We start from the raw sequence: 26,602 nt of genomic DNA, 5'->3' as shown, positions 1-26,602 counted from the left end.
GCTTCCTCAAGGGATATCTAAGTCATCAAATAACGGCCGCAAAATGTTGTCACCATGCAATAATAACACATATAACAGCGCACACTAATCTAAGCAAACACTACAAAAACTGCATACATGAAGGTGTCTGAGTTTACATACAAATAGGTAATCATGTTGAACTGTGTCACAAATGACATATGAGAGTCATGAAGACAAGAATACAAGAGTGCCAATGAGAACTCATCTTATAAGGGTGTCCTTGATCATCACACTGCAGTCAGACCTAAAACTGTTCCCCCAATACCAAGTCTGGAAGCACTGTTTGTGACTTTGAAAATACACTTATCAATGGAAACACATTGTCATCCATTTTAACTGTGATTGGTGGTTGCACCGAAGGGTGGACACTTTGCAAGGTAGCTCTGGGCTAGCTGCCAATCGTACAGCTCAGTTGGGATTTGTTTGTAGCATAGGACACAAATGTAATAGTACAAAATTCATGTACACTGAATCCAAACCCAGGATCAAGTACCATTTAACACATACTGTTAAGGGTTAACCAAATTTTTATTAAATGCTAATCACAGAAGAGGAAACTGAGGGAAAAATCTTACCTACCATAATCTACCCTGACTACTCATTACCCACAACTGTCCCTAACTAACCTAAGCTACACTTACTTATCACATGTAACGAAATGTTCTAAACATCTACCCCCACCCCCCTTATGAGACGGGACACATGGAGGACAACACATACTAACCTAAGCACATACTATACTATCCTAAACAAATCTATATTTTTTTGTATTTTTTATTTTGTTTAGTTTTTTTTTTTTAAACACACAAGAACCCCAACATAGCCCCCCACCCACCCACACACTTAATAAGTAAAAATAGAAAGAATCAGGACCCCCCACCCCCACCCACTAACACTAACTAAACTAACAGCCTATACTAACCTAACACTAAGCCCCCTAAGCCCACTAGCAATAAGAACAAGGAAAGAGGAGGGAGGGGATGGAATAATTTCCATTTCAAATACAGTCTAGAGGTTGGCCCTGCGGAGGGTCCTCTTGATTGACTTAACACACCGGTTAATGTGGCGCACATCCCGGCTCAGGTGGCTTAACTTGCGCAGCACACGGTCCATCTTCCGTTCCATGTTGTGGAAGGCTACAGGGTCAGATGGAGCTGTGGCAGTCTGGGTACCGATGGAGGAGGTCTGTGTGTGTGTGTGGAGCCAGGCCCAGTGGGCTGTCCTACACCAGTAGCAAGGCTGGGGCCTGGAAGTACAGTAGATGTAGGCACAACAGTCCCAGCTGTGGGTGGGTCCACCTGGCTTGAAGTGGTGGTTGTGCTGGTGGTGGCTGTGGTGGGCAAAGTAGGGCCACCCTGTGGGAAGGCTCTTCATGCCCCGGAGGCCCGTTCATTGCGATATCGCCAGGCCATCCTCCTGAACCCCGACTCCACCAGCAGGATGTGCTGGTATCTCGTGGCCCGGCGCTGGAGTTCACGGACCTGGTCTGGAGTCATGTTTGCAGCTGTGAAGACAAATACAAATATTCTACATTAGTAACTGCATTGTGTGAAATGGCACAATAAGTTAATCAGACAATACATCTACAGTACTTGTAACAGCTCATATCACAATACAGATCATTGAATGTCCCTGAGGAAGTACATGGCAGGCCAGCCTACAAAGGTCACATCACACATAGCACATCCATAACCTACAAGATGGGTAACAAATGGCTTTGACTTGCCATCTGAGTTCTGCCAGTTATCAGCTAAAAATCATGCTACATATCCTCCGCCAAGACCTGGGCTACAAATGTCAGTGTACGGAATGCAAAACTAAAGCCACATGGTCTGCAAGTTGTAACTGGACTTGCCAGTATAGTACCAAGTGCCATACCTGAGTGTGTATACTAGGTTCCAACCAAACAGTCACTTATTCACATGTATGTGTAACATACTGGTAGCATCAGTACTAGGTACCCCATTCACAAACCCATGCCCGTGTTTGAGGGTGTGGGGGTGGATAAACAACTATAAATTTCCAACAACATGTACACCGAGGAGTGTATAGAAAACTCCACACGTGTTTGGCTCTACACACACACCACAGGTAAGGTCTATCAACAATTAGCAGTCAGCAAACCCTAGACCAATCATAGGGCCATACATTTCAGGAAATGCAGAACTTGATACACAACATATACTTCCAGTAAGGCCTGACTTACATCAGACACAGAGTTGCAAGAACACCCATGATCATGATTAGCATGCACACCTAGGACATTGCACTCAAGTTCCACATACTTGTAGCACTACATGTGGAAGTACATTCTGCTAGGAGGTTCTACCTACAGTTTCATAAGTACGTTGGTAAATAGGGAAGCAGAAGTCTATTGGAAAGCAATTTTCTGTACCAACCTTGGAGAATGTGGATCTGACAGGCTGACTAAATCGGAGCTGACTTCCAGTGCGACTCTTGTTGATGCAAGTGTCATCCACATGACTAACCCCAGTACTCACAGTGGGGCCTACAGGAATGGCCTACAATCCCTAGATAATACCATTGGATACGCATTGGCCAACTCAAAACATTTGAGAAACTGAAATCCCACTCATGGAACAAGAGAAATGATTGCCCAACGCATCACACCTTGCTATGCGTTCAACACACACAAGTCCATAAACAGCAAACACAACACATAACAGACATATCAACACTTACTGGAGTGGTCGGGGTCCTCAAATGTTGCCACCTCTCACACAGTGTAGGGTGCCGGTCCACCTGTAAGGCATGGAAGGAAGAAATGTGCTCAAAATCTGTGCACAGAGCAACAATTTCATAAACATATACAATGTGTAGGCTGAATAAGGAAATGGCAACCATTCAGACATGATGATACTGTATCTGATATATCATGGCCAACTTGTACATAACATGGGTCTCCTGTGACAGTTACACACATATCTGCAGACATACATTGGCCCTAACTATCATGTGGTTGCTAACATGCCCCGTAATTGGTGACCAGAAAAAAATATGGAGTGTAATAGTCTTATCATGTACATCCAAGAGAGACATCCAAAGCCTGGTTACTTGAGGACTGCATTACCAGTCAAACATGCCTTGTGGCCATGACACATTTATTACACATAGGTACAATATACAGAGGGAGGGGCAGGGACTTTTGTAAGCCCTCCTGTTGTTACATTTGATTCAATTGATGCGGCCGAGCTATGGTGATTTGCACCAACCATGGAGATGTGGAGCCATGTGCATACCTTTGGACTGCCATCCATATTTGTAATGTGGCACAACTAACTCCAACAAACATTCTAAGATGTTAGCTGAGGGCACCTTACACCTTTTCACGATGTTTTCAAATCCAGATCTGACATGTATCCAAAAAGATAAAGGAACACAATAATCCCAAACATTCATAGTACTTCCGTGAACGCTTTCCTTCTACACTCACCAGACTCACATGAGACATATGTCTGAGCCACTTTGCTATTATCAATTGACGTGAAGGCAGCACTCATTTTCTGCATCATGTAGTGATTCTAAAGTCAGTCTAGCTATTGCGTCAACAAAGTTAGCCAATATGTTGGTACATCTTTACTTCTCTGTCAAAAGTGCCCTATATAGACATGATTGGCTCCTATTTTGTTTGGTTGTCTGACACAAAGGACGCACCAATTTACTTCATGGAAAAGTATCCTGTAAGTTTGCTGAGCGCGTGCTACCTGACAGCTAGCAATTGTGATGCTTACCATAGTGCATCAATTATCCCTGTATGATTCCCCAGCGTTACACACAGTCAGCAAGTTAGCTGGCAGGCATAGTACAAATCCTCTTATGTCACTACAGAGCATTTAATTGTGCACATTTACATGATTAGTACTCACCAACAGTGCCACCAATCACGATTCCCAGGTGGTCCAAGAGATCCTGCTCCCTGGTGATGAGGTCAGCCCACCGGTGCTTAAGCTAGTGGTCACTCCTCTGGCTGGCATACACACGCTGCAGGTGATGCAGCACCTTTCCCCACTGGATTCTGCGCGCCTCTGTTTGATACCCCTTTTTCACCCTGCCTCGATCATGAGTGGCAAGAAATGGCACACAAGCCATATGAACCCCCCCAACTCCTCTTCACCCATCCTGCCAAGACGTGGCCTACCAGACATAGTGGAAATGTGAAAGGGAATAGGGGTTAAAGAAATAGAAATGGGAAAAGGGGGAAAGTAGGGGTACAAATACAGATGAAAAGTAAACTTAACCACTAAAAGAGCCCAACTATCCCCAAACTACCACTACCCACAACAGACTCCCACAAACAACAAAAACACTACATAAATGGACAAATGGACACAAAACACAGTAGTACAGTATACACCAACAATATCTATTTCACAAATTGACAATACAGATAGCACACAGGACAAAAAAGCACAAAATCTCAGGACAGCACTCTCTACACAGCCACACAGTCTAGAAGAATCATAGACTGCAAAGTGAAAGTGAAAGTACACCCACTGTACATGATCTGTAAACAGGATATCCTATTATATCACTCCCTGTATGAAATGTCTGCCCTTTTTCACGTTATGCGTCATTTTTTGTACACCAATACTGTATTTGCGTCATTTTTGTTGACGCACAGGAGTGAAAATTAGCCCACATCCAAATAATAGTACATGGCCTGTACAAATATCTGGATGCGGCCTAATGTTTGCTCCTGTACGTAAAAAAAATTACGCAAATACAGTATTGGTGGGCAAAAAATGACGCATAACGATAGGAACGTCAAAATTTCAGTGCATTAATTGGTTTTGGGCAATTTTTCTGTTTTTTTGTTATGTTACATTTGGGACACATCAGAAATAGGCTGATTGAACACACTATGGTGTTGATGGTGTATGTTCACATGTGTGACATCATACTGCAGCGGACCATGATCCGCTACTCCCTTCACAGGATTTTTACGGTTGGCTGACGCAATAGATGGTCATAAGTGTGGCCTACATATATGTGTTGCACAAATTGGGCATGTTTGGCATAAGGAGAGGATAGCAATGTGACACACATATGTACAATACCTAAATGCCTTTGGCTCAAAGTGTGTGCTTTGGCAACTGATGTATTTGTTGACCAAGTGTGTGTGTATCACATGAAGCATTATTGCACATATGCTTGTAAGAATTTGACGTCCATGAGTCCAATCCTTAGATGCAAGTCATTGTGGAAATGAGAGAGGGCATGTGTTAGTCATACATGTAGCAACATCTGTAATGTGGAATTCCAAGATTTAGGGTAACATAGACACCACATGTGACAAAGCATGCACCAGATAGATGGCAGACGCTTGTTCATGTCAATGGTCCACATTTTCAACATCCTATGTCCTAGAGTTTTGGTAACAGCTTCCTAGGCACTAGTTGGTGAATCCCACAGTGAGTCACACACATGCATTGAGGAAGTGGGTACCATGTTGTTTGCACAGACAGACAAGGGTGAATCTCAAATGTATGATGACACCACAGTTGAGGCCATAGAAGTGAGCCCCAACTATCAAGTGGCTGTGGTGGACCATCATACAAGACAGCACGTGTCCACATATTTCCAGTGATCAATTACACATAGGTGTCTTGTTCATGTGTGTGGTCCAATGATGATCCTGTATATAGTTTGGGGTATAATTTGTCACAGTTTGGTCCAGGACTCATCATGAGTCAGTGGCAGCTATTCCTGTATCTACTGAGTATCCTTGGTTGATCAATGTGAGTAAAGTGGATGAGGACATGTGAACCTAGATGGGGATGGTCCCACCCTGTCACTAAAGACGTGTAATGAGACAGCCAACAGGGCAACCTTGGTGTGCTGAGTGAGATAATGTTTCAGGTGTCATGTTCCGGCAGGTGTCATTACAACATTTGTACACAGGTTAGCCTCTGCAATTCCCACTGCATCTGGGAACATCATTGCCTCTGTGCTGATTATTCTCGCAGCTATTAACCACACGCGGCCCATCAATATGTTGTGAGCACTGTGATTCTGTGTGTGAACTGTCATGGTCCTGACATGTGTGGATTTTTCATGGACGTTAACAGAGGTTGCTGGTTCTGCTGAAGGCCCCATACCCAATCCCTGCATGCGGCCCTGGGACACTGTCACACTTTGTCATTCATGCATAAATGAGACCCAGACAAGGGATGGGCCATGAATTTTGCTTTTCCCAGAGGATTTTACTCAAATGGTACAGTTAAAAGGCAGATGATGCTACACAATGTATTTGGGTATGCATTGAAGAAGCCCATGCCCAATACCCCCTGATGAATGAGAGGTTTGCTAACGTAAGTGTGGTACATATGTAGACACAGGGATACTTTATTGTGATGCACAGACAGATGCAAGTCAGGCTGACAGAATGCAGGGTGATCCAGGATCCAGCAATTTGACAAGTTACATAAGCAGTGGTCTGACTCAGACTTTTTGGAGGACGAAGTAGACAGTTGACATGTCAAACTGTGTATGTCCTGTGTTTTTGAAGGTGACAAATGAACCCAAGGGCTGTGTTACACAGCTTAATTAGTGTATTTGACAAAATGGCAACTCCTGTGCTGTTCCAGGCATCAGCAGGGGCAGTGCTTGTTGAAATGGGTGGTGTGCATGGAGGTGATTACAGGTGTGGGCTGCATCTGTTTCTCACCAGTCCTGTAGGTGATATTTGCATTCTAAGGGCCAACATACTTTTTCACATGGGAAGCAATCTACAGGTGCTAACAGGGCTTTGAAACTACAAGACAGTGTATAAATTAACCGAATGTCCATGCAGTCAGATGTTCTATGACAATGGCATACCATAGGAAAGGGTGTAGCACACTGGATTGCTATTGTTAGTCTGTGTGTGTAGAGGAGGTAATATCAGGGTACACATCTTAGTATTCCAGGGACCTCTTCAGACAGGTGGGTTGTGACCAGGTGCATGGGTGTGTCAGGAGTTAGGAAATGGGCTGACATGTACATGGAATGTCATGTGTGCCTTGCTGCTCATATGAGCGGCACTTGTGCTGTCTATGTTCTGCTTCTATGGAACTCTAGTCACAGATAGTCCTTGCAAATATTGGATGCAGTTGGACTTACTGCTGTCAAGGGTCTGGTCAGACATTCCTGTTACTGATGCAAAAGCACATCGACTGCCTCATGTATGAGGCTTGTTTTCCCCTTATTGAGTGATGGTTTCTTAGTTGTGTGCCATATGCTGCGTTGGACCTTGATTTCAACATGTATGTGTGAAATAGGTGTGGTACTCTGCTATTGGCCTTCAAAGGAGAAATGTACATGATAGATGTCATTTACAGTGTGTGTGTATGTGACCATTGTATGTTAGGCATCACATTAGCTCTGGGATTTTCAGTGTCCTAATCAGTATCTCAGCAATGCTCCATGAGGCAACACTCTTATTCTGATAAGTAGAGATGAAGGTGTGCAAAAATGATTAGCCAGACCATGATATGGTGATTATTATAGGTGTTTATTTAGATTAGTTAACTAAAGTGGTGAAGGTGATTATATTTAAAAGAAATTGTTGACGATATTTTGCCGCCTGCGTATACCAGCAGTTGTGTTCTGTAGTTCCCCCTCATGTTGCAGGCCAGCATCCTCCTCTTCCTCCTCTTCAGGCATGTGTGGCTCTGGTTCCAGGAGGGGAATGTTCCTTTTGATGCAAATGTTGTGCAGAATAGCACATGTTAGGATGATCTTACAGACCATCTCCGGGGAATATAGGAGGCTACCACCAGTGATGTCGAGGCACCGGAACCTTGACTTGAGGATGCCGAAGGTCTTCTCGGCTATGCTGCGTGTCCTCCTATGTGCGTTGTTGTAGGCACGCTCTGCAGCAGTACTCGGGTTGCCAATAGGTGTCATTATTCATGGCTGGATGCCATACCCCTGATCAGCTGCAAGAGAATATGAAGGGGATCATGTTGATGAAGCTGGCCCTATTGAAATGACCTTGCATGGCAGTAGCTGTCTTGGGTTGTCTGTGACTCTTTTGTGTTATAATGTAGCATCCTAGGCTTGTAGGATGTACCATCTGCATTGTGTTGTTTCCTTGGCTGAATGAGTGTTTGCCTGCTGACCGTTTGTCAGCAGTATGTTTTGGGATTTGCAGTACAGTGTGCCCTCCCTAGCATTGTGACTTGTGATACAGGTGTCCCTGTGTCTTAACTGGGGGTGAGATGATAGTTCCATACACAGGTTAAAATTGACAGTGTTGTTAACACGTTCAAATCAATGTACCCTGGACATCCCATACCTTTAGACATATGCAATGGATTCATGTAAACATCATTGGGACACTTACATTTTGCAAGGTGACATTTAGGCAACCCACTCAACACGTTGTGATCTTTGACGTCTTAACATTAGGCTGTACAGTAATTTCAGATGTGTGACAGGTTCAGTGCAGACCTAAGAAACATGGCTAGCGATTTCACGACCTCAGTGTGTTCCTGTTCACATGCTGCTGTTGTGGTGTATGTGTTGTGTGTCCTAGAGGGTTGCTGTGCAGTGTGTATATAAGTAGGTTTTTGTACTTACCAACAAGTAGTCCATTGCCATACCGTCCATCCTGGAAGTGTTCATTGATGGTGCAGTGACGGAAGATGAAGGAGTCATGTACACTCCCAGGATATTTAGCCACAATGTTGGTGATCAATCCCTGGTTATCGACAATGGCCTGCACGTTGATGGAATGTGTGTGCTTCCTGTTGCGGTAGAGGTGTTCAGTTGCAGCAGGTGGCACAAGGCGTACATGTGTGTAGTCGATTGCACCAAGGACATGTGAGAAGCCGCTGATGAGGTAGAACCCCTGTTTTGCTTCCTGCTGCTTCTGCAGTGTGTTAGGGAAGCAGATGTGGCGGGGTGTAAGTCCAATGATGGCATCCAGTACGTTGGGCAAAAAGGCGGAGAATGATGGTTGTGATATTCCGGCAACCAGGGCACGAGTTGTTTGAAAAGAACCACTTGCCAGCATGTGAAGTACGGCAAGCAGCTTGGTTTCTGTTGGGATGGTGCGGGGTGTCAGCAAAGTGGGTGCCAACTGCGATTCAATGTTACGCAGCAGCTGCTGGACGGCCTGCCAGTTCAACCTGTACCTCTGGATGATGTCGTGTTCCCTGAGGCCATGAAGGGTTGTTCTGGGGCGGAATATCCTCTCTTGCCTTCTGCGCTGCCTTTGGGGTCCCTGCTGGTGTTGTTGTAGCTGCTGTTGTTGCTGCTGGGCTCTGCGTCTGTGTGCACGCTGGATTAGAATCAACTCCATGTCTCCCTGTTGCTGCTCTGCTGCTCTGCTGTTGCTTCTGTGTGTTCTGATTAAATACAGGTGTGTTTGTCCTATTTTAACGCCTGCCCTGACCTAGGCGTTAATTTTTTATGCAAATCGGGCCATGCGTCATTTTCCTGCTCCGCCTCCAGGCCGTGCGTAATTTTTGCCCGAAAGTATAAATACGACGCACGCCCGTTTAAGTCATTTTTTTTACGGGAACGCCCTTCTTGCATATGATTAACGCAAGGCGGGTTGCTGCATCAAATAAATGACGCACACAGCGGAATTTTGTCGTCCGCGGGCTCGGGTGTCAAAGTTTAAATACGGGGCAACATTTGCGCTGAATGTGCGTCAAAATTGTTTACGCACATTCGGCGCAGACGGAGTATAAATATGCCCCATAGTGTTTATAACTCTTCTCAAAACACTTACTGAAGGGATGGTAGGGTGTCCACAGTCTGTGGGGGCACTTTCCTTGACACCAATGATGAGTTTAGCACCGTAGAAGATGGGAACATGGAGGATGACATTTGCTTAGTACTGGAAGCTCTCTTTGGATCTGAAAGCCAAATGAGGTCAAGGCCCCTTGGAGGGTTCTGTTTTGGCACCAATGCCTTGCCAAGGTGCCAACCAGAGCCAAAAGGAGACTGAGGCCCTGTAAGTGGACATTTCTTATGCACGCAGCAGGAAGTCAGACTCTCTCGTTAGCGGTGCTCTGGCTCTAAATGCAGACATTTTGACGCAAAATCCCTAAGGCCAGACTCCATCTTGAGCAGGCTGAGACTTCATTCTCTCTATTTTTGCCTAATCTGTAACATATCTGCCTTTGACTCAGATGTCGCCCATCCTTATCTTTTCAACAAATTGTGAAAGTGTCTAGTCATTCAGAAAATTAGGCTGATAAGACACCTGATGCTCAGACAAAACCTCAATAAGACACAAGATGCGACCTCGGTCTGGAATAAGTGCCATGATATGTCTATCTCAAGCAAGATGAAAATAACAACATAAACAGTGTAGCCTGAATTGATGTGTTTTTACCTTATGTGTTTTTAAGAATACATTTAAGACTAGCATATTGACGCACACAGGTTATGTCAGACATTCCTTAGGTTATGTCAGAAATTGGATTCCTGATAAGATATAGTATAAAAGGCCTGTCAATCGATCACTTAGGAGGAGATGCCTTTCGCCCAAGATTAATATGCAAGGTACTACCAGGAGATCTTGACAGAGTCTGCTGGACTGCAGTGATGCCACAGTATTCCATCCTGTGCTGAAAGATGAAACAGAGCTAAGTCCGGGAGGAGAGAAGCTGACACTAATTTGTGTTTTCCTTTCAAGGGAACACTTTGCCTGACTGCTGATACCAATAGCATTTTTTTGTAAAGAGATTTGCAGTGCATTGATTCTCCCTAAGAAGCTATAGTTGCATGTCATACTACTCCATGCTTTCACAGTACCAAGGTAGGTTTTAGCGTGTTAGGTTGCTAGAAGACATTTTAACTATGGTAGAAATTTTCATTGTATTCACACTTTTCGCAATATGCATTAGTGCTGTTTTTAAAATAATTTGTGTGGTTATTTTAGAAGTGCAAAACAACTGGATAAGACTGTTGAAATAAACACCTTTAGGCATAAAGTGTCTGATTCTTAGTGCAGTTTGTGTGTGTGTGATATTGTAAAGAACTAATCTGGTCTTTCAAATTACCACTGCGTCCTTGGATCCTTGTTTAGGGAGTGTTAGTAACCTCGACAGCATGGACACCACAACATCTATGTATTGAATGTGGTAATGTGGGGTACAACAGCTTACTTCTTCACATTCAATTGCTGGTGCATTGAACTAAGTTCCCTTGTGAAACCAGTGGGTGTGAAGGCAAAACCTTGTAGAGCTAAGCCACAGTCGTAATTTAAGCAGCATCTTATGAGACTTGTGGTGTGCAGAGGCTTTGACTATCCTCACATCTGGGTGTGGTCTTTGTGCAGGGGTCAGTGTCAGCTAAGACAGTAGGATCCCTTTCTCCTTCCTCTTCATCAGCCTCAGAAGCTGGGTTGGTAATCTAGAATGAATGAAGACTCAACGCATTTTTCCTCTTCCGCGTTGAGGATATCTAGGTTCCTGAACCTGTCCGGAGCTTTTTTGGCTGGCTTTTTCAGCAGGCTTATGTGAGCCTAGATCTCTCATGTCGCAAAATGTCTTTTGACACTGAAGGGCGAGACAGAAAGCTTGGCATGTTATGATCTGGGGAGAGATGGAGGTTGCAGACGCTGTGGTGGTTTGCCGAAGATAATTAGGGCCTGATTTATACTTTTTTAGCACCGCAGTTGTGTCATTTTTTGACACAAAAGCGGCGCAAACTTACAAAATATAATTGCATTTTGTAAGTTTGCGCCGCTTTTGAGTAAAAAAATTACGCAAATGCGGTGCTAAAAAAGTATAAATCAGGCCGTTAGTGTGGCATGGACGGCATTTCCTAAAGGGCGTCCGTTCAATCACCTACCACGTGTCAACGTTCCCGATGTCCCAGGAGAGCTGTGGGTGCCCTGAGCATCAGAAATCCGATGTTGCTGGACAGTCTCTAAAACAAATTTTTGTAGAGTAGAAATGGCCCTTGGAAAGGTATTTCTCAGAGGTGAGAGTGGAGGGCTGAACCACGAGGGCCTGAAGAACAAACGTGGAGTATGTCAATTCCAAGAGACCCATAGGTACACATCTGAACCCAATGACGGAGGAAAACAATCTAACAATGGGGCACGATACCTATACACAATACCTGCTAAGCGTCGAGTCACTCGACATCCCATGACTTAAAAGACTTCTTCAAACAAAAACAATTTGCAACTTCCTAGCCCAACACTAGATGGCAGGAGCATGCAGAGCATGTGTGTTTACTGCTACAAATGCTATGAACATATACGTTTATATCAACAAACAAATGTAAATGTTGATTATTTTCTTGACTGTTTTATTTGGATGTGAATACACTCAAATTACACTATTAATGGCTCTATGAACATCGAACAGTCCTGGACAATGATGTGTAATGTTATGAATGTCATAAAACATATTTAAAAGAATTGTCAATACTGTTTTAACTCGCCCTGTGACTGTTTATTCTACTATCTACAATTTAAGCCAGTTCTAATAATAATTGTCAAACTAGATTAAATTAATGAATCATGACCCTAATTATTATATTTTTGAATCATTGTCATGGATGATTAGCAATCCTTTCATATGTCTGTGTAATACAATAAAGATCAGGATTGGACTGTAGAATAAATGTCAGTTTTATAAATTTTAAGCTGATGTATTTTTGAATACATTATGCACTGATTGTTAATTAATTATAGAAACAATAAAGGTGTATTCCTTCATTCATTTTAAAGAGGTAATTCTGCCTAACCATGAGAGTCAGGCAATGCTAGGTCCTCATTCACTTGAGCATTCTTAAGAAGTGTTTGCACATACAGTGCACCAGTACATCATAATTTTAACCCTTAAAGAAAACAGAGAATTTGAATTTCATGGAAACGGGAAAGAACTCTGGAGCTCAATCAACTCCTCTTGTGGGAAAGTCAGGCTCTATATCAGCAGTTGGCATTAGATCCCAACAGCTTACTAGGTCAGTCAAGGTGAGCAAAACATCGTCAGCAAACAATATTACTTTATGCTCCCTGCAGACATACAACATCTCCCTAATGCGTGGATGATCATCCTATTCTAATTGCTCCACTAGGGGTGCAAAGAACAGAGGAAAGAGCAAACACACCTGCTTCATACTCTATCATAAATCCAAATCAAACTTGTCCTGGGTTCACATACAGCACTAGTACAGCTTTTACACAAGTAGGCCCAAATCCAATTCTGGGTATGACCTTGTGACAGGGGATACGGTAAGGACGACTCGCAGTTGACGGTTTACTATGAATTTGTCTTTGTTAAGTGATACTAATATTGCATGGTTTATAGTTTTTGTTTGTTTCTTTGTTCTGCCTTCTAGGTTCACAGGGTGTTCATCTTCTTCTGCTTCTTCCTTCCAGATGGGGTCTCATGAGGTGCATGTGGAACAGAAGCAGATAAAGACAACTGTGAGTGGATTGGTAAGTTTCTTTCTGTTTTCTTTTCTTCTTTGTTTTTGTTTCTACACTATTTTCTCTTTCCTCTGACCTCTTTTATTGTCTACTATTCTTTCCTTTGGATTCTGCTCCCCTTCTCTGGGTCTGTCTTTTCTTACTTTTGTCTTGACTATCTTCTATTCTTCTGAGTTTCCTTTTTTCCTCTCTCTCTTCTCTCTGGATCTATCTTCTTCTTGTCATCTTGGCTATCTTCCAATCTTCTGAGATTATGTTGTCTCTCTCTCTCTTTTTCTCTCTCTCTCCCTGTCTCTGGGGAATCTCTCCTTTTCTAATCACTGTTGTTCACCGAATTAATAATAAAATAAAAATAAATAAACCCAAATTAAGAAACTAAAGCTCAGACGTTCTTCTATCTTGTGTTTCCTTTTTGTTTGTTCGTTTTGTTTGGATAAAGTTCTGTGATGCCGCTTCTTTAACTACCCACACTTCTTTTACCATTTAAACCAAAGAAGGTAAGAAAGAAAACTAATAAACAACAAAACAAAACAAAAAAGAATTATCCCACAACCAATAATTCTATACGGGCGTATAGTATGTAACTGGCATGTTCCCCCCTCCCACTTGTACTGGACAAAATGATTAGACCCGTGTCCTCTGCAAGACCGTACCTGCCAAGGCCACGCTCTCCCTAGAGCATGGCCGGATCCCTGGTTTTGCCGCCTCCTGATTCTCCGGACTCTGGAGCGGGGAGAAAACCGCAGTCGTTGGGTGCTGCTTGCTGGGCCAGGCGTCTGCTGGGCAGGTGTGGACTCGGACGGTACGTCCGACTTCTCCGGGTGTTCCTCTTCGTGCTGCTCCTTGAGGTGTTCCTCCTGGTGCTGCCGCTGCCACCCGGGTCACATCGAGGAGGGAGTTATAAATCCCCTCGTCACCTGGATGTTGTCGCGGATTGGGGTGTATCAGTAACTCGTCCGGTTCAGGCAGGCCGGATGCAATGGTACCCTTGGGGTACTGCGGGATCGATGCCGTCTCGGTCGGCCCATGACAGACCTCTATAAGAAAGATCCACTTGACCCGATCAAGTGCTTTTCCACATCCAGTAAAACTAGAATTTAGAATGCCCACATTCTCCTTGCAATATTAATTAAGTCTTCAACCCTACGAATGTTTTCCCCTGGCTGTGTCCCTTTCATAAAATCGGATTGGGCTTGGAGCATGGTAGATTTTGCTACAACCCCTGACGTTACAGTCACAACCTATATTTACCCATAACATAGCATATATTGCGTGTTTTAATATTATACTAATGTAAAATGGTGCATTCAAATTCAATAATGAAGTGCATTCACTGTAGTGTTAATTAAACTGTACACAGTGTGCCTCAACCTTTTAAATGAAATATAAGCATTGGATATGAATTTCTTCACCATCCTTATGTTATTTGAGTGTACTTGTAGTCAAAACAATAATTTAAGTGAGGAACAGTTGTTTTTCTTTTTTTTGCTAACATGTCATTTCATTGCAGGTGCATTCACATGAAATGTTAGTTTGGAAATAGATGTACTATTATTTTACTCATAGAGAGTCCAAGAAAAGAACCTTGGAGAAAGAATATGAAAAAACAAGTGTGAGACGAGTGTCCCTTATTCATATGTTTCGCAAACGATATCTAGAGGACCTAGGACAGCAACGTTCTCAGACCTGCTCTGGGAGAGCATCTAATGTAGCAAGTTACACCATGGGGCAAGAGAATACAATGGAACATGTGAATGCATGATTGAGGGTGTTTCCTAACAGAATTGTGCAATATTAACTAGCATTTTCACAGATTGATTTTGCAGACTTTCCAATTGACTTTGAGAGATACAGACCTTTGACTTCTCTTTTGTCCCAAAGCTTTATTGAGTGTGGCTTAGGCGTACATGTAACTCTCTTTAAGAAGACCCTTGACCGAGCTTCTGAAATGCTGAAATTTTCCTCTTAACCTTCGCTTTCCCCCTATTTTATCCTTATGTATTTTTAGACAGATGCTTTTAACTTGTACTCATGTGTAAGTAAGACCAACAATTATTTTCTAAGCATCAAGTATTGTTGTTGATATTCTGTATATCTGTTATTGAAGTTCTGGTTTGTCTTATGCTAACCTATTTAAATTTTTTCATGAACTTCAGCTACCTTATGGTTATTCTGTATCTCTACAGTATGGTTTTGAGATTTGTTTACCTTAACCTGACTGTTAATTTGATATAAAACCCCTTAGCTTTATTTCTGATTTGGGTTTTCAGTGTGTGGCCAAACTGGTTACACTGTACATTTTTGATGATTGATTGTTACCTAACGTCCTAGTTAATGACTTGCAGGGAATAAAAGAACTGTTGACCTCAAGAGTAGAGCATACAAATGCTCCATCAAATTGGGTAGCAGAAGTCTAGTTCCCTCAGGCAGACAGGGAGTTAGGGTGTCCCATTATGGAATTGTCCAAACCCAGCCCAAAATTCTAAACCAATGGTTCTTTCGGAGGGTTAATGGAGTTCCAGTGTCATTATAACCCAGCGGTTGTGTGAGCATTAATAGCAGTGTTTGTGGTGATTGTGAAGTGTTTTACAGAGCAATTTTCAATTTTTGAGTGAATATGTCCCTTATTGCAAAGAAATTGAGATGGTTATCGGTTCCATCAGGGCCGGCATATGATAGAATGAGAAAAGTGTAGAATACACTGTGTTGTTCTTGTCTGATGTGTTGCAGTACCGGTCATGAGTATTAGTTGACAATACCATCGAAGAGGCACTTTCTTTTGAGTGATTGTGAGAGGTTGGTATAGTGAATCCTAAGTGCACGGGGAGGAACTGTATCAATCTGGGTAAGATCCGCTGGTTGAGGTTTCATTCGAGAGTGTGTCAAAGTAGGTCAGAAAGTGCAGCTCCGAGCAATTTTTAAAGTGATTGAATACCCCAAACCTTAAGAGCAGTAGTCGAAGTATTTGCTGAAAAATCACTTGCATTTGTTTTTGCATGGATTTTTTGTGAGAGAAACTGAAAAGGGTGAGCATCTGCAAGGAGTGAGATTGATGTCACATTGTGCAGTGCTGGCATAGGTCGGTTGGTGTAAAGCCACCCTGTTATTGGTAGACTAAGTCCTAAAGAGACACTCTGGTATCAGTTGTGAATGCCGAACAGAGGATTGTGGGTGAAGAATGATTTCCTGGTTGTAAACGAAAAGTTATTGTGATAAATTATAATTTGATTGAAAAATGAACTTCTTTAAAGCATTGAGGATTTTGATAAAGGGAGATGTGATTATACCTGATAGAGTAGGAGAGGAGATACCACCTGAGGGTACGCCAGGTCCTTCTATAGTGGCAAAGAACAATGGCATATGATCACTGAGAAAGAGGGTGCACTAGCATTTCCACGTTAAGGAATACATAATTTGAGAACCATTGAAAATTTGAGGCAAATTTTACATGAGATGAAAGCGCCTCCTAAACCTGCACAATATGAAGCACTTAGGTGGTCATTACAACCCTGGCGGACGGTGTTAAAGCGGCGGTAAAACCGCCAACAGGCCGGCGGTAAAAAAATTGCAATTACCACCGTGGCAGAAACCGCCAACAAAGACAGACACTTTAACACTCCGACCGCCAGGGCGGTACAAACAAACAGCGCGGCGGTCACCGCCAACAGACAGGTGGGAGACAATGTACCGCCCACAGTATCACAACCTACCAATCCGCCACCTTTTCCGGGGCGGATTCACCGCAGATAAAAACACAGCAGAAACAGGAATTTTGAAGGGAAAACGCTCACCTCTACACACCCCACGAGGAACGAGGACACCATGGACCCGGAACTCCAAATTCTCCCTGCGATAGTCTTCCTGCTCCTCTACCAGGAGCACGAACGCCGGCGGCAAAGACCATGGTGAGTACTGCACCTACGACACAGGAGAGGGGGGAGACAAAAAATAGGGACATACACACGCAACACCCCCACCCTCACCCACTACAACACACACAAATGCATATCAACACATCACAGTAACACCCTCCAACCCCCCCCGGAAGAATGCAAAGACAATAGAAAATTAGTGTAACCTTTGTAATATATTAAAAACAAGTAGGCAGAAATATATATATACACCATGTACAAAATATATACCAAGCATAGTAGTCCAGGTAGTGCACTAAGATAGTCCGTGGAACACTGGGACCACACGGTATGGGCGAGGCCCACACAAGATCCCCGACCATGACGGAGAGAACACTGCAGGGGCATCAGAGAGCAAGAAAACAGGCACCTCAGGGGGAGGGAAAGGGGGGGCACCTCAGCCGTTTGAGTGCACGACGCCAAATCCACGAGGGGGCCACATGCCCACTGTTCCATCCTGGGGAGTGCAAAGCCACGGTCTCTCAAGTCTCTACAGTGGGTGGTCTGCCCACTGTTCAATCCTGGGGAGTGCAAAGCCACAGTCTCACAAGTCTCTACAGTGGGTGGGCTGCCCACTGCCATATCCTGGGGAGTGCAAAGCCACAGTCTCTCAAGTCTCTACAGTGGGTGGTCTGCCCACTGTTCAATCCTGGGGAGTGCAAAGCCACAGTCTCACAAGTGTATGACAGTCTCCACTGGTTCTGGAGGGGGCATGGTGCCCAGAGTGCTTCATCCTGCTAAGGACAGAGGTAGTGGATGGATCTCTCCACTGGTTCTGGAGGGGGCATGGTGCCCAGAGTGCTTCATCCTGTTAAGGACAGAGGTAGTGGATGTCAGTCTCCACTGGTTCTGGAGGGGGCATGGTGCCCAGAGTGCTTCATCCTGTTAAGGACAGAGGTAGTGGATGTCAGTCTCCACTGGTTCTGGAGGGGGCATGGTGCCCAGAATGCTTCATCCTGTTAAGGACAGAGGTAGTGGATGTATCTCTCCACTGGTTCTGGAGGGGGCATGGTGCCCAGAGTGCATCATTCACCCCATGATGGACTCAGTTGCGTCAGTGCCCCTGCCGCTCATGGGCTAGCGGTGCTTGAGATGGCGGTGCCCTGTTCAGCGGTGCTTGAGATGGCGGTGCCCCATTCAGCGTTGCATGAAATGGCGGTGCCCTGTTCAGCGGTGCTTCAGATGGCGGTCTCCATTGCAGGGTCTCAGCTGCTGGCGGTCCTTCATGGCCCAGCAGGGCTGGTGCTGGTGATCCTTCATGGCCCAACAAGCCTTTTGCTGGCGGTCCTTCATGGCCCAACGGGCCTTTTGCTGGCGGTCCTTCATGGCCCATTCATGGCCCAACGGGCCTTTTGCTGGCGGTCCTTCATGGCCCAGCTGGGCTTGTGCTGGCGGTGGCCTGCTGGGCAGCTGGGCTTGTGCTGGCGGTGGCCTCCTGGGCAGCTGGGCTGCTGCTGGCCTCCTGGGCAGCTGGGCTGGTGCTGGGGGTGGCCTCCTGGGCAGCTGGGTTGGTGCTGGCAGTGGCCTCCTGGGCAGCTGGGCTTGTGCTAGCAGTGGCCTCCTGGGCAGCTGGGCTGGTGCTGGCCTCCTGGGCAGTTGGGCAGGTGCTGGCCTCCTGGGCAGCTGGGCTGGTGCTGGCCTCCTGGGCAGCTGGGCTTGTGCTGGCGGTGGCCTCCTGGGCAGCTTGGATGATGGCAGTCTTCTCCGCCGTGCAGCTCTTCCCAGACTTGCCGGGTTTCTTGTGGCCCTTCCCCACCTTGGAAGGTGTCACAGCTGACTTCACACTCCCAACGGGACCCCTGGGAGCGGCTTTGGTGGCTGGAGTCTTCACCCTCTCCCACCGGGCACTGGCCAACTTCTGATGCTTCACAGGTGGGGGACTGTCTGTGCTGTGGCTCCGTGCCACACTGGCTGCCCTAGTGGCCGGTGCACTTCAGATTCCAGTGACTACAGGCACCACTGGTCCCGGAGATGTTGTGGCTGAGGTGCTAGTTCGGGAACCTATCAGACGGACGGGGTGGGGGAGGTGTGGGAACGAGGTCAAGGGTGGACAGGAAAGTTTTTTTGGACACACTGGAACGGGTAGCTGGAGGGGGTTTGTGAGTGGAGTAAGAGGTGGTGGTTGTAGGAGGTGTACGTTTGGTGACTTTGGGGGAAGGTGCATGCGCTGGAGGCTGTCGTGAGGTGGATGTGTGTGTGCCTGCATTTGTGTATCTTGGGAGGGTGCGTCACAGACACACTGGGAGAGGACACAGGGGACGTGTGAATGGTAGTGGGGGTGCTGACTGCACATGAGCGGGGTGTGGTGGTGGGTGTGCTGTAGAGGGACATAGTGGCTGTAGAGGTACTGCATGCAGGTGTGAGTGTAGATGAGACTGGGAGGGAGGAGGGAGACGAGGAGGAGGGGGTCACAGTGGAGGCAGTGGATGTTGGTGTGTCTGCATTTGTGTGATGCTTGCATGAGTGCCTGTGGGATGTGTGGTGCTTATGTTTGCCTGAGCTTCCCTTGTGTGTTGACGTGTGTGCATGTTGGTCTGTAGGTGTGCTTGGGATAGGCTGAGGTACAGGGGATTGGGTCGGGGTTGAGGAAGTTGGAGGGGGGAGGCTAGAGACGGAGACAATGGCTGCCATCAGTGCTGAGGCCAGAGTCTGAAAAGCTCGGTGAAGGGCCGCCTGACCAGAATGAATGCCCTCCAGGAATGTATTGGTTTGTTGCAACTGCCTCTCTACACCCTGGATGGCATTCAAAATGGTAGACTGCCCAACAGTGAGGGACCTGAGGAGGTCAATGGCCTCCTCACTGAGGACAGCAGGGGTGACTGGGCAGGGCCTGAGGTGCCTGGGGCGAATGTGATGCCCACCCTCCTGGGTGAGCGGGCACGGGGCAAAGGCTGAGGGGCTGCTGGGAGGGCGGTGCTGGTAGGGGGGGTGGCGACTGTACCTGTAGATGCGGGGGGCACAGATGTTGCCGCCACCACAAGGGAGCTCCCATCAGAGGACGAGTCTGTGTCGCTGGTGTCAGCTCCCGTCCCCGCCGTGGAGCTCCCCTCGCCCTCCGTCCCACTGGTGAATTCAGACTCCGTAGTGTCGCTCTCCAGGGCCATGTGGGATGCAGCTCCCTCGTGCTCCGTTGCCACTGCTCCTCCGCCTGATGTTGCTAATGCACACAAGAACAGGGAGACCACAAAAAGGGGGGGGAAGACAGAAGAAAGACATGTTGAGTGCATGCATTACCACTACCGTTGGTGGACACGACAGACACAGAAGCCCCCTGCACTACGCCGCGCTCTTGGGCTCCACTGTTCAATTTCTGGGAAATGGCCTAGAAGGCTATGGATGACCTCTGCACACATAAATGACACAGGGGCATGACCACCTGTACTTGGCACTCTACAGAGGTGGGCTGGGTGCCACATGGCCTGCCTTATGGAGGGGCCTTGCCTACGGAACTCGCCCTGGCCTAGGGAAACCCACAGCCCTCCTCCCCCACCCAGACAACTCCACTGCGCGCAAAGTCAGCAGAATGAGAGTGTACTCATCCCCTTGTGTCTGCTGTGATGCCCTCAAGCGCCCATCCAACTCCGGGTAGGCCACCGCCAGGATCCTGAACATCAGGGGGTTCATGGTGCGACGGGCACCCCTCCCACGTTGGGAGGCCATCCCCAGCTGAGCCTCCGCCGTCTTCTTGCTCCAGCGGCGAATGTCCTCCCATCTTTTCCGGCAGTGGGTGCTCCGTCTGTGGTAGACCCCCAGGGTCCGGACGTCCTTGGCGATGGCAAACCAAATATCTTTCTTCTGGTGGGCGCAGACCTACATGAAATGTACAGGGGAAAAAGAGATGTTATTACCAACTGCACCGTCGAAGTGATTGGCCCCATCCCTACCCTTGCCATGTGGCACATGCATTCACCGTCTTTCATGCACGCAGCACTCTCCCCCCTTCCTTCTTACATCCAGCCCTCTCCACACAGGCATAGACCATACAGCATGCTCCCAGTGTACTTACCTCTTTGTCTGGAAGACCGTAGAGTAGGGTGTACTGGGGGAGGACCCCATCCACGAGTTTCTCCAACTTCTCCGATGTGAAGGCAGGGGCCCTTTCCCCAGACACTCGAGCCATTGTCTCTTCCAGACCGAGGTCACAGCAGCACTTGCAATGTAGGTCCTCTCCTGTCGAAGATCAGGTATCGAGTGATTGAACAGATAGAAAATGGCGGTCACGTCCGCGGCGGTGCGTACCGTCACCGCCGGCGTACATCGCCATTGGCTCCTGGGATCCATAGGGTCCAATGTTAACCAATGCAGCATTGCGCCGCGGTCTTCGCCCGCCTACCGCGACGGTGTACAACGCCAGCGCAGTTACCTCACATCGCATTGTCCCACTTTACAGGTCAGGCAGCCGCCATTTCAGGGGCCCACATGGCTTCATTTCCAACTGCGTCACTCATACCTAAGCCTAGACTCAACACACATACAGGCCACCTTTTGTGTATGATAGGTGTTCTGTGTAAACTGTGGGTACGTACCTCTGAGTTGTTTGACTCTGTGATCGCTGTTGTCCTTCATAGGCACCGTCCGCTGGGACATGTGAGGAGATGGCGGCATCCTCCGGTGTACCGACCGTTGGTGGACCTGTCGACAATGGAGGAGCGACATTTGATTATCACCTACAGGCTTGACTGTGCCACAATCCTGGAACTGTGTACCCAGTTGGAGCCAGACCTGATGTCAGCAATCCGCTATACCACAGGAATCCCCCCTCAAGTGCAGGTGCTGTCAGTGCTCCATTTCCTTGCAAGTGGTTCCTTTCAGACAACAGTGGCCGTGGCATCAGGGATGTCCCAGCCTATGTTTTCCAACATATTGTCCAGAGTGTTGTCTGCCCTTCTGAAACACATGCGGAGCTACATCGTTTTCCCTCAGGTGGAGGATTTGCCTACAGTGAAAGGTGATTTTTATGCCCTGGGACACATCCCCAACATCATAGGTGCCATTGATGGGACACATGTGGCTTTGGTACCCCCCCACAGGAGTGAACAGGTGTACAGAAACCGGAAGAGTTATCATTCTATGAATGTACAGATGGTATGTCTGGCAGACCAGTACATCTCCCATGTGAATGCCAAGTTCCCTGGCTCAGTGCATGACGCCTACATCCTGCGGAATAGCAGCATCCCTTATGTGATGGGTTAACTCCAGAGACACCGTGTGTGGCTATTAGGTGAGCACCTGGAAGCAAGTCAGTGGGAATGGTTGTCTGGGTCTGGGGATATCCCTCCAGGTTAGTGCGTGTCTAACAGTTGTCCCTCACCATTTGCAGGTGACTCTGGTTACCCCAACCTGTCATGGCTACTGACCCCAGTGAGGAATCCCAGGACAAGGGCAGAGGAACGCTACAATGAGGCCCATAGGCGAACTAGGAGGGTGATCGAGCGGACCTTCGGCCTCCTGAAGGCCAGGTTCAGGTGCCTCCATATGACAGGTGGATCCCTATTCTACTCACCAAAGAAGGTGTGCCAGATCATCGTGGCCTGCTGTATGCTTCATAACTTGGCTTTGCGACGACAGGTGCCTTTTCTGCAGGAGGATGGTCCAGATGGCGGTGTTGTTGCAGCTGTGGAGCCTGTGGACAGTTAAGACGAGGAAGCAGGGGAAGAAGACATGCACAACAGGGACTCAGTGATCCAGCAATATTTCCAGTGAGACACAGGTAAGAATACAGAGCTGCCTACTACATGTACTTTAACACTACTACCTCTCTACTGTGTGTCGTTTTCACCCAGTGAATGGTCACTGATTTGTCACTTTCCCTTACGATTTCACAGATGTGGGTCCCACTGTGTGACATCTGCTTAGATTCCTCATGGACTAGAGCTGTGTGACATAGGTATGTTGACATTAAACTTGAAAGAGCATTTTGTCACTGTAATTGCTAATACACTATTTCGAAATCACAGACAGACTCCAGATTTTTTGTGCTTTAAGGGTGTTTATTTAAGTGCTCAATATTGGAGGGGGTAGTGAAATGGTGAGGGGTGATGGCGGAGGAATGTCCATGTTAGAGTCCAGTCTATTAGTCCCACAGGTGCATTGCCCATATGGGCATAGGAAGTGGAGCTGGGGCAGTTTCAGTAAGGACAGGGTGACAAAGTGGGACAGTAGGATGACAATTAGGGTGGTCTCATTTCTTAGCAGGGGTCTTGGCATTGTGCTCTGTCTTTGTCCTGGATCTCAGGGACCATTTGCGGGGTGGTTCTCCCTCTGCAGGGGGTGGGGTGCTGGTGTGGTGGTCCTGTGGCGGTGCCTCCTGTCCACTAGCGCTGGCGGAGGTGGTGGGGAATTCATCGTCCATGCTAGTGTCAGGGGCCCCTTGTAGTGCCACAGTGTCCCTCCTGGTATTCACAAGTTCCTTCAGCACACCTACGATGGTGCCCAGGGTGGAGCTGATGGTTCTGAGTTCCTCCCTGAAGCCCATATACTGTTCCTCCTGCAGGTGCTGGGTCTCCTGAAACTTGGCCAGTCCCGTTGCCATCGTCTCCTGGGAGTGGTGGTAGGCTCCCATGATGGAGGAGAGGGCCTCGTGGAGAGTGGGTTCCCTTGGCCTGTCCGCCCCCTGTTGCACAGCAGCCCTCCCAGTTCCCCTGTGTTCCTGGGCCTCCGTCCCCTGGACCGTGTGCCCACTACCACTGCCCCCAGGTCCCTGTTGTTGTTGGGGTGGTGGGTTATCCTGGGTTCCCTGTAGTGGTGGACACACAGCTGATTGACGTGTCCTGGGGACGGAGGTATGGGCCCGCTGGGTGGGTGCTGTGCTGGTGTTTCCAGAGGGTGGAAGGTCTATAGTGGCCTGTGACTGGGTGATGGGAACCGACTGTCCCGAGGTCCCTGATGGGCCGGGCTGGTCATCTAGATCCAGTTGGACAGAGGTGCTGTCATCACTGTGGGCCTCTTCTGTTGGTGGTGTGGACATGTGTGGATCCTCCTGTCCGGTGACGTTGGGTAAGGGTCCTGCAGGGGTATAAAAGGATGGTTATTACATCTGTGTGTGTCATGGTGTCCAATGGGCGGGTGACCGTGTACCCTAGTGCTTGCATTCCTGTGTGAGACCTTTTGTGAGGATGGTTTAGGGGGTTGTATGGGTATGTGCAGTGGGCATGCTTTAGTGATGGGTGTCCATGCTTTGTTGTTGCATGCAGGGCTTGGTGTTGGGATGGGTGGTTTGTGATATTGGGAGATATGTGAGGAGTTGGGGTGCTGGGGGTGAGGATGAGGTTGGGGGTATGTGATAGCATGCAGGTAGGGTGGGGGTTGTAATAGTTAAGATTCGACTTACCAGACTCCATTCCTCCACCTACTCCTGCGAGGCCCTCAGGATGCAGAATCTCCAAGACCTGCTGCTCCCATGTTGTTAGTTGTGGGGGAGGAGGTGGGGGTCCGCCGCCAGTCCGCTGAACCGCCAGGTGGTGTCTTAAGACCACGGAACGCACCTTCCCCGTAGGTCGTTCCACCTCTTCCTGATGTCCTCCCGATTTCTTGGGTGCTGTCCCACTGCGTTGACCCTGTCCACTATTCTTCGCCATAGCTCTATCTTCCTTACAATGGAGGTGTGCTGCACCTGTGATCAGAATAGCTGTGGCTCTACCCGGACGATTTCCTCCACCATGACCCTGAGCTCCTCCTCCGAGAACCTGGGGTGTCTTTGCTATGCCATGGGGTGGTGTAGGTGATGTGTGGGGTGGAGTGTGTGGTGATATGTGTGCTGATATGTAGTGGTGTGTTGTGTGAGGTGTGTGGAACTGGAAGTTCTGTGGGTGATGGTGTTGTGTGCCTGTGGATGCTGTTGTTCTTGCTGGTGCTCTCTCTCTGGCCTTCTCTCGGTAATTGTGGTCGTAGGGGTTTGTGGGTGATGTGGGTGGGTGTTTTATATTGTATTGGGTGTGTGGGAGTGGTGTGTGTATGTGTATCAGGTGTGTGTATTTTGAATTGTCCAATGTGGTAGTGTTTTGTAAGAGTGTGTGTATTTTGAGCGCGGTTGAAAGACCGCCGCGTGGATTCGTGTGTTGTGATAGTGTGGGCGTATTTCTGTTGGCGTGACGTGGAGGTTTTGGTTTCGCCAGTTTATCACTGACCTTTGGTGTGGCGGACTTGTGTGGGTGTCTGAATTTTGGCGGATTCCGAAATGTGGGTCATAATAGTTGTGGCGGAATTCTGCGGCGGTGTGTTGGCGGTCTTCTGCACTGCGGTATGCGGCTTTTACCGCCAATGTTGTAATGACCGCCTTAATGTTTGGGAACATGTACCTATTCATAGACAGAAGGTGAAATATGAGGGAAGGGTCAGGAAAGTGCTGTGTACTTGTGTAGACGCTAGATGGGATAATCAACAAAAAGTCTGGAAAACAGACATTATTGATGGTACTAGATTATATCCTGTTTTAACAAGTGAAGATGAGGGGAAACCTAAACCAAAGGGACAGAAGAAGAAAGAAGAGACAAGAGACATCAAGAATAGGGATGAGGACAGTAATAATATAAGGTGTACACTGTTCCAAAATAGCCGACCAGAGGACCAGGAGTGGCTAGAGCGTGAAACCCTCATGCATCCCAATGGATGACTCGCTTCATCATCGGGAACGCTCTTCACCAGGCTGGTGCAGCAATGCCTGGTGGGCTCCCCGAAGGGGGCTCTCAACCATATAGCTCTCTACGTAGCAGGTCGATACAGGTTAGATGGATGTGGACCCTATGATAGGATCCACAGTGAACCGGAGAGAGTGACATAGAAGTAAAATTGGTTATCCACCTCAAAACAACATCATAAATTTAATCAGTCTACAAGAGATGGAGACCAAGATTAAAAACCAGACGAAAGTAGAATTAATGAGTGTCAATGCTCAAGTACTTTCAACAAAATGTTACTAGAGGGTTCCAAGAATTGCAGAACTCTAGTTAAAGGTCGACATTTTTCGCGTCAAGCGGTCCAGCTTGATACTACGACGCTTCATCAGGACCAAAAAAGGATTAATCAAGGTACATCTTCTCCAAAAGCCTTATAACTAAAGGAATCCCTGAGGTAAGTAAATAAAGGAAAAACGGTCACTTACATTAAGTTAACTGGTTACTACAAAAAGGTCGCCCTGGAAGAAGAAAATCAAAACACGTGTGTCAACGGTGACCAAAATATGGTGATAAAAAGTGCACTCGTGAAAGAGGTGTATGGTGGAACATATTACAGGAACGTTAAAAGCTTACCATCCCCAGAATCA

Source organism: Pleurodeles waltl, chromosome 9 (genome assembly GCF_031143425.1).
Source record: "Pleurodeles waltl isolate 20211129_DDA chromosome 9, aPleWal1.hap1.20221129, whole genome shotgun sequence".
Lineage (NCBI taxonomy): Eukaryota > Metazoa > Chordata > Amphibia > Caudata > Salamandridae > Pleurodeles > Pleurodeles waltl.
This window is presented reverse-complemented; position numbering follows the sequence as displayed.